Raw genomic sequence first — 13,646 nt, 5'->3', positions numbered from 1 at the left:
GGCTGGAGCTGAGTGAAGTGGGGACAGCAGGGGCTGCCTCGCGTAGAGCCTCGGGGACCCACTAAGGCTCTGCTCAAGAAAGGAATGACTCTGGTTTCCATTCTCCAGCGGTGAACCCTCTAGCATCACCCGGAATCAGTCAGGGCCCCTTTGGGTATAAGTGACAGGAGCGAGAGGCTGGATCTCACACAGGATGAGGGGTCCAGACATCCTGGCTCTGCCACCCGAGCTATGTGGCCTCGGGAGAATTGTGTTCCCCTTTCTCTGCTTTGGTTTCCTCATCTCTACAACGGGGATAATAATAGGACTTAACTCAGAGGGTTTCTGGGAGAATTAAATAGGTTAGCATGTATCAAGAGGTTAGAATAAAGATGGCTGTAGTAAGGGTCACATAGCATTATCTTCATCTTCATCTTCACAGTAAAGGTGAAAGTCTGATGGCTGCAGGTGAGGTTTGATCCAGGTGCTCACATGCTATCCTCAAGACTCTGGTGTCTCCCCTCAGCTATCCCAGGCTGCCTGGGCTTTATGTCCTGATTTCACACAGCAGTTAAAGCTCCATTCCCAGCCCTGAGGTCCACAACATGGTCACTGCCATTTCTCTCATCCTCAAACCACTGTCTAGGGCCAGATTGAGGGTCTCTTCCGCCTGACACAAAGAAGGGGGAAAAGGCAGGAGGGGGAGGAACCTGAGGCCCCAGAATCCCCAGCAAGTCTCCTAGCCTCTCATTGGCTCTGAAGGGGTTACATGCCCACCCTTGAGCCAATCGCTGTGGCCAGAAGGATGAGGTAGTGGCCGGAGCTGAGGTTGGAGCCAATCACAGTGGAGAATGGGGGCAGCGGGCAGGGGAGGAGGGTGTACGGTCAGAAAAGAAATTCAGGGTCCGAGCTCTACTGCACCTGCCCTGATGGGTTCTGTGCTAGAGTCCTGGAGAGTCTCCCAACTTGACTCAGTTTCCCCACTCTCCTCCTGCCCCCACACTTCACATCAGGTTGATTCCAGAGCAGAGAAGTGGGGGAACCAGCCTCACCCTCCCAGGGAGGGGGGCCACTTTGGGGCATTTATTCCCGATACCCCCCAAGGACCCACCCCCTTTCCCATTTTCCGCCCTCATCCTTCCTGCCCCGGGGGGAACAATGAGGCAACTCACGCAGGACAGAAGCTGAGTTTATTTTGGCATTGAGAACTTTTGTCCGGGGGTTGTAGGGTCTTCCTTCAGTAGCCAGAGGAAGGGGGTTTGTCAGAATAAGGAACATGCCCTCAGCCCCAGAGGGACGAGAAAACACCAGGACGGGACCAGTCTACCCAGTCTGTGTGAGTCTAAGAGGACCCATCTTCTCCGGGTCTTCCTCCACCCACAGCCCCCCTCCCCCAGGCAGAGAGGACAGAAGAGGGGATGCGAAGGTTAGTTTCGTGCCCACTTGGCTAGGCTAAAGTACTGGGCCATCCCAACGCTAATCTAAGAGCTGCTGCGAAGGCATTTTGTAAATGTGGTTCCCATTTTCAGTCCCTTGACTTTAAGCGAAGCAGATTCCCTTCGCTATGTGAGTGGGCCTCGTCCAATCAGTTGAAGGCCTTGGGAACCAAAACTGGTTTCCCTGAGAAGGAGGAACTCTGCCTGGAGACTGCAGCATGAGCTCCTGCGGGAGTTTCCAGCCTGCACTGCACATGTCAGACATGCCAGTCCCCACAATTGCTTCAGCCAATTGCTCAAAATAAATCTTGTTATATATATATATATATATATATATATATATATATGAATATGTACGTATATATGTATACACACACACACATAGGCTATTGGTTCTGCCTCCCTGGAGAGCCCTGGCTGATAGACCATCTCCCTTACCACTGCCATGCTTGGGAGAGAGGAGCAGTTGACCCCAGCCAACCTGAAGGCCCTGGGCGTCAAGGGGAGGCAGAGAAGTTAGAGCTGGGCCATGAAGGTCTCCAGCCCCAGGCAGGCAGAAGCTCAGACACACTTGGCCGCCTGTCCAAGCCCCTTGGGCTCCTTGGTCTCGCTGGCCAAAGAGTACCCCTCCACCATCAGGAAGTCTGAGTGATCCGCCCACCTGTGGAGGGCAAGACAGTCAAGTCAGGCCACAGTTCACACCCCCAGAACCCAACCACAGGCAGGGTGTCAGCAAACACAGCCCTTAGGGGGTATGAGTTACTGGGTGACAAAGGGACTCTTAGGTGTGAAAGCACTGGGCGTTGCTTTGTCAACGTAGCAGAAGTACAGCTGTTGACACAGATGGTGGGGTGTTGGCTGGTGAGGACTAGGGAACAGAACTCACCAGTGTCAGGGCAACACCCACGGTGGGGGGCCAGGGGGGGGCACTGAGCGCTGGACTCAAGCATACACATGGAGGGCTGGGTGCGGGTCTGCCCTGTCCCTTGTCTGGTGGAAGCTCAGCGAGCTTGGCCAGGGGGGAGCTGGGCGATTAAAGAAACAGGCTGTGGATCTCCGTGAACCATGCGGGGTGTTGGAGGCAGACCCCCTGGGTATTGCGGTGTGCCGGGTGTTTTCCGACTGTGGCTGGTTGGCAGATGCTGGACGAGGGGCGTACTGTCCATCAGGGTATCCCTTTGTTGAACCATTTTGGTATTTGGCTGCCAAACCTCAATGGCAGCCGGCACCTGGGACATGAAAGGGAGCATGTCACGTGACTAGGGACAGCGCAGCGGCCTGTTTGGGGGAGCACAGCGCCTGTTGCCTGAGAGAAGTTGGGGTGCTGACAGCAGTTGGGACAATCGCATGTTGGGTTTTGACCAGCCAGAGGTGGGGAGTCTGCAGGCACTGAGTGTTGGGGTGCTTCAGTATTGGCCTGAGTAACGAGGTATTGGCACCGACTGATGGGAAAGTGGGGTCTGAGATGCTAGAACATTCTCCTCTGCTCCGAGTGTTGGCACCATGTGTTGGACAACAGGATGCTGACTTGTCCGAGTACCGCAGGGTCCACACATTGGATGCCAGCTCTTGGGGGCCCGAGACCACAGACGCTGGCACACCAAGGTTCTGGAAGTGCCCGTAGTTTGGGTGTGTGGGTCTTGGCCCAGCGGAGAGCTGCAGAGTTGAACATGGACATAAGAACGGATCGGGCACCAGGCACTGGGGAGAGCAGCCTTGGACCTCCCGCCCCAGGTCGGGGGGTGGATTCAGCAAGCCCCTTTCCCCGATGTGTAGACCCAGCAGCTGCCCATGAATGTGAGGGTTTGGGACCTACACCTTTACCTACCCTTCCCACCCAGCCCTCGCCTGCCGTGTAGGGCATCCAGCCATAAAGGAAACCTCACCTATGGTGACTCAAGAAGTCCAAATGCCACAAAGGCTGGAGAATGGGGGACAGTTCATGCACTCTGGTGCACACCAACGGACCAGCCCATCTCCACCTCTCCAGGGATGGGGGTTGTGGCTAGGATGGGACACAGGTGCACCTGTGTCAGCACCCAGTGCCTGGGAGAGGCCAGAATGACCTTGGCATTGCCTGGATGACAAGCAGGACACTTGGGACTTCTAGGAGAGTAAATTCTAGATGTTTTCACCACAAATGTTATGGTGGTGATCGTGGAAATCATTCTGCAACATACACGTGTCTCCAAGCTTCCCACTGTACACCTTAAACTTACACAACATTAGAGGTCAGTGATTTCAAAGCTGAGGGGATAAAGAATGGGCACAGATTAAATTCAGGAGGGAATGTAAATGCCTAAGAGTTGCTGGTGGGTTAAATAAACTGAACCATCCATCCAAAAAATATTTGTAATAAAAAAATAAATTGGAGGCACCTGAGTACCTCAGTTGGTTGAACCTCCGACTCCTGATTTCAGATCAGGTCATGATCTCAGGGTCATAGGATCGAGACCCACCTTGGCTCTGTACTCAGTGCAGAGTCTGCCCAGAATTTTGTCTCTCTCTCTCTCTCTCTCTCTCTCTCTGCCCCTCCCCCACTCACTCGCTCACACACTCTGCCCCTCTCTCAAAATAAACAAAGAAATAAAAATGTTTTAAAAATAATAATAATAGGGGCGCCTGGGTGGCTCAGTGGGTTAAGCCGCTGCCTTCGGCTCAGGTCATGATCTCAGGGTCCTGGGATCGAGTCCCACATCGGGCTCTCTGCTCAGCAAGGACCCTGCTTCCTCCTCTCTCTCTGCCTGCCTCTCTGCCTGCTTGTCATCTCTCTCTGTCAAATAAATAAATAAAATTTTTTAAAAATTTATTTAAAAAATAAAATAAAAATAATAATAATAGAGCTGAGGGTTGCCGGGAGGAAGGGGGGTAGGGAGAAGGTAGCTGGGTTATGGCCATTGGGGAAGGTATGTGCTATGGTGAGTGCTGTGAAGTGTAAACCTGGCGATTCACAGACCTGTACCCCTGGGACTAATAATACATTATATGTTAATTTAAAAAGTAATTATAATAGAAGCTCCTGGGTGGCTCAGTTGTTAAGCAGCTGAGCCTTCAGCTCAGGTCATGATCCCAGAGTCCTGGGCTCAAGCCCTCCCATCTGGCTCCCTGCTCAGCAGGAAGCCTGCTTCTCCCTCTCCCACTTCCCCTGCTTATGTTCCCTCTCTCACTGTGCCTCTCTCTGTCAAATACATGAATTAAATCTTCAAATAATAATAATAACAATTTCTTACTCCCAGAATCACCTACTTGCCTAGTGTGAAGAACTCCCAGCTAAGCTATTGGGAAGCAGTGCCCAAGTCCCTTTCGGAGAAACGGATGATAAGATTTCTGGGTACGGCTTTCGCGTTCACTCTGATTGACAAAATGGGATCTTATGATCAATTACCAAGGATGCAACTTAAAAATTCGCTGTGATGTAGCCCAGCGCTTAGCAAGAGACTACCAGTTTCAGGTGCTTTCCTGAACTACGATAGTAAGGGATGGACCACGTTCTGATATTGAAACAGTTTTGTGTCGGGGTGAGGATCTTTTCCAACACCTCTAAGTATTTGCGATAGACTTTTTCCCCTTCAATGTGTCCCCTGCTACAGCTGCTACAGGAATGTTTAATGGTCCCAACGATGACACTGTTAACAATCGTTGGCAGAGGTTACTTTTGATGTTTGCAGAAAAAAAAAAAAACTAAATGCACTGACTAGCTTGACACAGTTTATAGCTTGGAACTATTTGAGCATTTGGAAGAATGGGAGAAATCTGACTGAGGAATTATTAAGACCAAGTTGAAACTTTTTTAAAAATCCCCTTATGCCATGATTCCCACACTGACACCTGTTTACAACCTAGGTGATCCCTGGAGACGTCTCAAAGGTGTGTGACGCGGCTGTTTTCATCGGCTCCGTTCAAGACACATCCATTCTTCAATCGCTCAGGCCAGGAGCACAGCGGGACCCTCAGCTCCGAGGCAGGATCAACCCACTTTTCTCCTCCTTACTGTCCCCTGGTCCATCCTATCATGGCCTACGTGGACCAGTCCTGGTCCTCTCGGCCACCCTTGCCCCCGCAGTCTGTCCTCCCCGCATCGGCCAGCAGAGGGCGCCCGTGAACACCAGCGCCAGGTCCGCAGCCCTCCAGGGGCTCCCACTTTTTCAGAGTTAAAAACCCAAATTCTTTTTCCTCCTTCCTTCCTCCCTCTTCTCTTCCTTCCTTTCTTTCTTTCTTTCTTTTTTTTTTTTTTGAAGGACTTTTTTTTCGGATTTTTTGAATTTTGTTCAGTTAGCCACTGTAGAGTACTTCATTGATGTAGTATTCAATGAAAACCCAAATTCTAACCCCTTCCCTGTCTCCCTCTCTCCCCTTCACTCACTCTGCTCCAGCCACATGGACCTCCTCGTTGTTCCTCCAGCTTCCAGGCGCAGCACTGCCGCACGGCCTTTGCACGGGCTGTTCCCATGCCTGGACCCCTGTTCCCCCAGAAATCAGCAGGCTCCCTCCGCCACCTCCTTCATAGCTCCTCAAACATCAACTCCTCAGAAGGGCCTCCTCTGGCCCCCGAGCTACATAACCACATCCCTCCTCTGATTCATTCTCTCTCCTTCTTATCTTGCTCTGTGTCAATTCAGGGCCCTGATCGCTATCTCCCACTTATTACTTACTGATTTGGGTAGTGTTTGTCTCTGCCATTATAATGCCAGCCCTAGGAGGGCAGGGACGGCTCCTCTCTGTGCATCCCAATGTCTCCAACAGACCCCGTTGCCTGGGATCAGACCCCACCTTCAGCCCTGCCCTCCAGGTAGGACCTCCAGCAAGTTTCTCATGTCCCGTGGGGATCCTTCCAGTCAATGAGCTCACACAGTGCTGGGCTTGCAAAGTGATGGGCACACGTCTACACCAGCTGTCCTGTCTATGCATCAGCATTTACCCAGCGTTTACTGTGTGTGTCCACAGGCAGGCCTGCACCTGGATGCCTACACACCTGTGTGTCTACCTACAGGTAGGGCATGCACACGGAAGTAAATCAAGTCAACCGCCACCGGCCAGGCCGAGCCCCATGCAGACCCAGTGCCCAAGGACCCCACTCCAGTCCTGGCATGGGCCCCACCACGCCCCACCTCCACCAGCTCACCTGGTTGGGGAGTGGATCTTTCATCTGAGTTGAGGCTGTCCATCCATCTCTGAAGCGAAAGGTCAGGGGTCAACAAAGCCCCAGCTGAGGGGACCCCCTGTGGCCGCCATGACACCCACAGTCTTTGGAGAACTCTAAGGGATGGCCCTGGGAAGAGGCCCTCTTCTGCTCCACAGAGGACCCTTCACCTTCATCCCAGTGCCTGTGGGCTCAGGCTCCATCTCCCAGCCACCCAGTTCCATCTGGGAGCCCCCACCTCTGAGATGCCCACCTGACCCATGGGGACCACTGTAGAGTCTGAGAAGAGCCAGGAGTCTGAGAGGAGCAGTCCTGGGGGGGGGGGGGCGTCAAAAGGGACAGTGACTGGTGTGGGGAACAGGGTCTCCCTCACCGAGCCCCTGGTTACTCACATGAATTGGCCGAGGCACCATCATCAGGCAGGCCTTTACCTTCTGGGAGCAGGAGAGTCCGGACAGGGGCTCCTGCCCTCCCATCACAGCACGCCCCTCCCCCAGTGCTGGACAGACGAGACAGTGGACAACGTGGCCCCTCGGGAATCCACTACATGCCCACCTGGTCCTGACCGATGAGCTTTCCCCCATCGATCAGGGGCAGCACAGGCGTGTCCTGCTCTTTCTGGATGGAGGAATAAGGGAGGGGATGTAACCCCTGCAGCCACCTAGACCCCCTCCTGTGGTGCCCCACTTCTGGGCCTTAGTTTCCCAAGCACAGCTGTGGGTTCCACACACCAGAACCAAGCAACAGGGACTGTGGGAAGCAGGGGGGCTCCATCCAGCCTCCAGACCTCTAAGTAACAGGTGGAGAAAGGGGGGGGGGGGGTAAGGGAATGACAGTGCTCCCAGGCAAACATTCATTTGTCCATGGTGGTCACTGGCCATCCACGGCAGGCCCTGAGCCACTCGCTTCCATTGGGCGGGCTTGAAACCACCCTCTTGGAGAAAGGGAGAGAGTCATTTCCATACCATCAGTGTCTTGTGACCATTTGTGACCGTTCTACATGGCAGAAGTCCCTCCCAGGGCTCGCCAGGCTGGAGAGGTGTCTAGGGGCTGTGCTCCTTTCCGGGGGCTCCAGGGAAGGATCCGTTTCCCTGCTCATTAGAGTTGTTGGCAAATTTCAGTTCTTTACGGTTGTGGGGACTCGGGTCCCATTTCCTTGCTGACTGTCCCCGGAGAGCCAGTCCCAGCTTTTAGAAGCACCTGCGTTTCTTGGCTCATGACCCCTTCCTCAGCATCAAAGCCCACAGTGGCTTGCCAAATCCCTGTCACCCTTCAAATCTCCTCCCCTCCCCTTCGTCTGTGTCACTTCTGTCCCAGCTGGGGAGGGTTCTCCAATTTTAAAGGTCCCGGCGGTTAGACTGAGACCCAGATGACTCAGGATCACCCTTTCATCCCAGAACGCAGAGCTGTGATCACAAATACAGAATTTCTTTGGCCATGAACATGGAGGGGAACATATTCAAGTTTCCAGGGAGTCCATGCACAGTTTGGTTTTTTTTCTGGCTGCCACACACACACATGGAAACCACAAAGGCAGACAGGGCCCCATGGCGAGCTCACAGGGGACCTCCATGCAAATCAGAACGAGTCACCTTGTCATTGCACTCCACTTCGAAGTCATCAGCGCAGACTGACTTGAATGAGACCCTTGACCACCCTCATCAAAATAAATGTACAAATTCACCCTGTCTCAGATGTGAAGGAAGCCCCTCAAAGATGGGGCCCTGGGGCAAAGAAAATTTGGACCCTCGCCCAAAACACACACAGAGACAGACTTAGAGACGCTTGCCTGTTGCCTCCCGTCCCGCAGTGAAACCAGTGGCCGTCTCCCACCAGAGAGTTTTCTTTTGAGTCATTGGTGCAAGGCTGAAGCCTAGGGTTCAGGGAAGATGTCCAGCAGAGGAAGAAGGACAGCTCACCCTGGGAGGGTCTGGGGGCTTTGTGGACAGCTGGCCACAGTCACTGAGGGGTCACACTCAGGGTTCCAGAAGGCTGGTGGATGGTAGACAACAGGAAGTAACCACTTAGAGGCACAAAATCCCAGAATGCAAAACTCCAACAGCCCTTGGGCTCTGCCTGTAAACGTTTATCCTCTGCCCTAATAGTCACCAAGGGTTAGCCCATCCCAGGCACTGTATGAAGGCCAATGGGAGACAAGACAGGTATGAGCCCGTCTTGCCAGTGGGCCCTATCTTAAGCCAAAGGACAGAGAAATATCACCCAAATTGCCGTGACAGGGGACAAGAGGGTGGCCATGACCATCCCATCCATCCCTAGACAGCATTTTCACTGAGAACAGGACAGGGAAAGACTCTACAGTTCCCAGGCTACCCACAATCATCTGCTCAAACCTGAAGAAGGTGATGGGTAGAAGGGAAAGGAAAGATGCGGGAATCCGAGTGGGGGAGGAAGAGAACCCCATGACAAAGAAATGCAAGCGTCCCATACAGAAGAGGTCATTTTCCCTAACTAGACCGGTGTGGGCTAACCTGGAGGTTATAGTCTCCGATTATAAGTTCTCTTCTTTTGAGAAGTAGAAACACCCATTAGGGTCAAAACTCTCCAGGTTTTAAGCTGATAACTCAAGACCCAGCCACTCACCAGCAAACAGGTATGGGGCACTGTGAGAAAAAAAGAAGAAGAAGAAGAAGAAGGAGAAGGAGAGGAAGAGGAAGAAGAAGAAGAAGAAGGAGAAGGAGAGGAAGAAGAAGAAGAAGAAGAAGAAGAAGAAGAAGAAGAAGAAGAAGAAGAAGAAGAGGAAGGAGGAGGAGGAGGAGGAGGAGGAGGAGGAGGAGGAGGAGGAGGAGAAGGAGAAGGAGAAGGAGAAGGAGAAGGAGAAGGAGAAGGAGAGGAAGAAGAAGAAGAAGAAGAAGAAGAAGAAGAAGAAGAAGAAGAAGAAGAAGAAGAAGAAGAAGAAGAAGAAGAAGAAGAAGAAGAAGAAGAAGGAGAAGAAGAAGAAGAAGAAGAAGAAGAAGAAGAAGAAGAAGAAGAAGAAGAAGAAAAAGAAAAAGAAAAAGAAAAAGAAGAAGGAAAAAAAACCACCAGCCATGACCTTTGGCAGCTCCTCCATCAAGAAACGGATTCTGGTTTTCTGCTTTCTGAATCTGAGCTTGATCATGTGACTTGCTTTGGCCAATGAAACATTAGCAAACATGCCACATGGGGAAGGTTGAGATGCAGGGCTGCACTCTCTGCTTTTCCAGGCAACTCTGCAGTCGCCATGGGGACGAGCCGGAGCTCACCTGCTAGAGAGACCACGCGGCAGAGAACATGGCGCCACAGCCAAGAACCTGCTGACTGCCAGGCAGGTGCATGAGGCCTCCAAGACCATGCAGCCCCCGCTGACCCCCCAGCTAGCCGCACTCCCCTGAGGGAACACGGGCACGCCCAGCAGAAGAACCACCCCGCAGAGCCCAAATTGCCAACCCACAGAATCAGGTGTTCCTAAAAGCTTATTGCTTTAAGCTACTACATTCTAGATGGTTTGTTACCCAGCTAAGGCGAATGGATACAATGTTCAAACACAGTCTCTTTAGAAGAAGACACACCCCCTCATGAAAGAACAGCCACGAGGTCCCCAACCATAACCGCCCAGACAGACACTGGTGCGCTCAGTGCCACAAGGTCTACTTTACTTGTCACAAAAGCACTAGGTGGCAAGAATTCTTTAGCTCAAACTTCTACATAAACTAGAAGTACAGGCTAAGAAATCAACCTGTGCCTCCACCTAGAAAAAAAACTATTATTGGGACACCTGGGTGGCTCACCCCGTTGAGTGTCCCACTCTTGATTTCAGCTTGGGTTGTGATCTTGGCGTCACGGGATCAAGCCCCACATCAGGCTCCACACTCAGCCTGGAGTCTGCTCGGGGTTCTGGCTCTCCCTCTCCTTCTGCCTTTCCCCCTACTATCTCTTTCTCATCAAAATAAAGAAACAAACCTTTAAAAATATGTATTATTGGGGCGCCTGGGTGGCTTGGTGGGTTGACCCTCTGCCTTCAGGTCAAGTCATCATCTCAGGGTCCTGGGATCAAGCCCCGCATCAGGCTCTCTGCTCAGCAGGAAGCCTGCTTCCTCTTCTCTCTCTGCCTGCCTCTCTGCCTACTTGTGATCTCTCTCTTTGCCAAATAAATAAATAAAATCTTTAAAATATATATATATATATTATTAGCTCGATTTTGAAGATGGGGAAACTGAGGCACAGGGCGATTACATCTCTTGCTGGTTAAGGGGTAGAGCCAGAGTTCGCATCCAGTTCTGACTCCGTGGTCAGTTGCTATGTTGGACTGATGCCAAGCCCCATCACCTCCTGCGTGACTCCGAGCAAGGAGCTACGCTATTGAAACTTTTTCCCCTCACATCAAACAAGAGACCCAGAGTGAAATCAGAGATGCTCAACCTGTACCGGGCTACCATACCGGGCTACCATGGGCCCATACCACTGGCCAAAAAATCATCTGGGGAAATATATTTGGGGCCGGGGGCGGGCAGGCACTGAGTCAGAGATGGTCTGTAGATTTGGTTAGATTGCCCAATGAGTCTGTGATCCAGGAGAGGTGAAGACATACCAGACCATTCGGTTTTGAAAGCCCATTCCGAGGGTCAAGTTGCTCTTCAAGCCCACACCAAATGCGACGATTACAATTATGCAGAAACCAAGCGAGCCTCACAGAGAACAGCCCAGGGTCTGACTCCTTCCACGTCACAGCCACAGTGAATTGTGGTCACGGTTAAACCGGACCCTGACCTCAACTCCAGGCTTGAGCAGAACGCACCTTTCTGACACGCCTGCACCCCGGTCTTGGACCTAGACCAGTTCTGGGCTTTTCCCAGCATGTCGTGACCGGCCCCGGGAGGGTTTTCTTACCCCTGCCCTGTGAGAGATTCTACTGATTCAGCTTTGACCCCTGAGCCCTGACTAGCCACAGCCTGAAAGAGCAGTCAGGGGTTATTACAGGAACGGCCAGAAGCAACCACAGCAGATTCCGTCTGGAGCAACCCTGGCCCAATTTTCCAGGAGTCTGGCTCATCACCATAACTGTTTCTGGTCTTGAAGTTTCCCTGGAGGGAAGCGTCACTGTCTTTCACAACTGCTCACCACCAGCCCCGCTGTCGGTTCTGCGTCAGCTCCTATCTCCCCCTGCCTCGACTTGCCACAACCAACCCTGGTTCTCCCACCTGCCTCCAAGTCTTCAAGCCACCCTGATGCCAAAAACACCTATGGCTGCTCCAGGCATGGCTCTGGGTGTCTGAGATGCCGCTTCATATGACAACCCAGTTCACTTTCAGCTGGTCGTAAACTCTGCAGGGGTGAACAAGAGGAATGCAAACTTTTCCTTTGCAGGGTGGAATTTTTGTCAAGCAAAGTCTTGCAAAAGCTCATCGCGGAAGCTCAGACCACATTAAAACCGCCAGGACAGCAGAATCTTAGGGAGGACGTAGCACCTTACACAGGACCTGCAGGCAGTGGGGTATGTGGGCGAGGATCCCATGCCAGTGGTCTGGAGGAATCGGGAACACGGGACAGTTTCTCCAAAGGGCAGGCCAAGCTAGGTGAGTGAGAGCAAGGGTTCATCGGGCAGCAGCTCAGGCCAAGAAGGAACCATGGGAACAGAGGCCCTGGGAATTTGCAGACATCTCGGGGAGGGCACTGGGCTTCCCACAGGTCGTGGGAGAGAGGCAGGCGCCAAATCTCGGAGGCCCGAGTGACCCCAGCTGACATCTGGATAACATCTGTTATACAAAAGAGCCTGTCCAAGCCAGAAAGCACTAACCCCAGCAGGGCTTTCAAACACCCAGCAGAGTTTTTTAAATAGCTTTAGAGAGACTCTTTCACAACAACAGCCGCCCCGCTAGCAGCCAGCCCACTCAGCTGTAGTTCGGAACACACCCCAAGACCCACATGTCTACCACACATAATAATAACCTATGTCATGTATGTTTAGTAAGCCCCAGACACTGTATTATCACTTTACACATATTAATTCATATAATTCCTATAACAAATCCTTGGGGTAAATGCTATTATAATCCCCATGAAGCTAGAGGGAGCTGCTTCCACGCCCTTCCGTGGGGAACCGCCAAGCCCTGCCCCACAGCCTATAAGGCCCTGCAGCTCTGGCCCAGTCACCTCCCTGCCCTCACCTCTGTCTCTCCCCTTAGCTCACTGTGCTCCAGCCCCACTCACCTCCCCAGGCCTCCTCCCTGTGCCTCCATCAAGCCAGGTCTGACCCTACCCCAGGACCTTTGCACGGGCTGATGCTCTTCCTCCACTGAAGTCCTCGCTCCTCACCTCATAGGACTCTATCCAAGGGTCAACTTCCCGGGAAGGCCTCTCAGTCTAAAACTTCCCATGTACACACACACCACACTCACCACCACGTGACATACTGTGTACTCAATTCTTTCTTTATTGTTGGCCTGGCTCACCAGAGCCAGGATCTGCGACTTTTGCTCACTGCAGCGGCCTCCAAGGCCTGGGCTAGTGCCTAGAACACTGCAGATGCTCGGTAAATATTTGGTGGATGAATGTATCCACAAGGAACAAGGACACCGAGGCAGGGAAAAACTGGGCAACTCATCCAAGGCACAGGGTCTTAAGTGGCAGAAGCCAGACTCCCAGCCGGGCATCCTGACTCTGCAGTCCTTCCGACCACGGTGCTCCTTTCCCCTGAACACATCGGGGGACAAAGGCACACAGAGACTAGCCACTGGGACACGGGCACACACTCGTAAACGCAGGCAATTCCCGGCAGCCAGAAGGAGGGGCGCAGACTCGCCCCAGACACACACAGTCCCTCTGCTGCACGCATAGCCCCCAAGCTCCTGGCCCCAGCCCTCCCCCGCCAGGCCCCCAGACCCCAGGCAGGAACCAGGCCTTGGTCTGCACCCTGGGGTAATGGGAGCTCATCCTTCTCTTGCGTCGGGCTGTGGTGGTACCGGGGTATCCGCTCGAGGGCCCTGGGGTCTGGGCTGATGATGGCCAGGTCCAGCGCGGAGCCCTGGGGAAGGAAGGTTGGGGAGAGTCCATGGCGTGGCCAAGGGCACAACGACGCGAAGCCCCTCCCCGTCTCCCGGCTCTCAGTCTCCCTA

This window comes from Mustela putorius, unplaced genomic scaffold (genome assembly GCF_011764305.1).
Source record: "Mustela putorius furo isolate JIRA1106 unplaced genomic scaffold, ASM1176430v1.1 tig00000095_pilon_pilon_pilon, whole genome shotgun sequence".
NCBI classification, from domain to species: domain Eukaryota; kingdom Metazoa; phylum Chordata; class Mammalia; order Carnivora; family Mustelidae; genus Mustela; species Mustela putorius.
The sequence above is the reverse complement of the archived record's forward strand: the minus strand, read 5'-3'. Positions refer to the sequence as shown.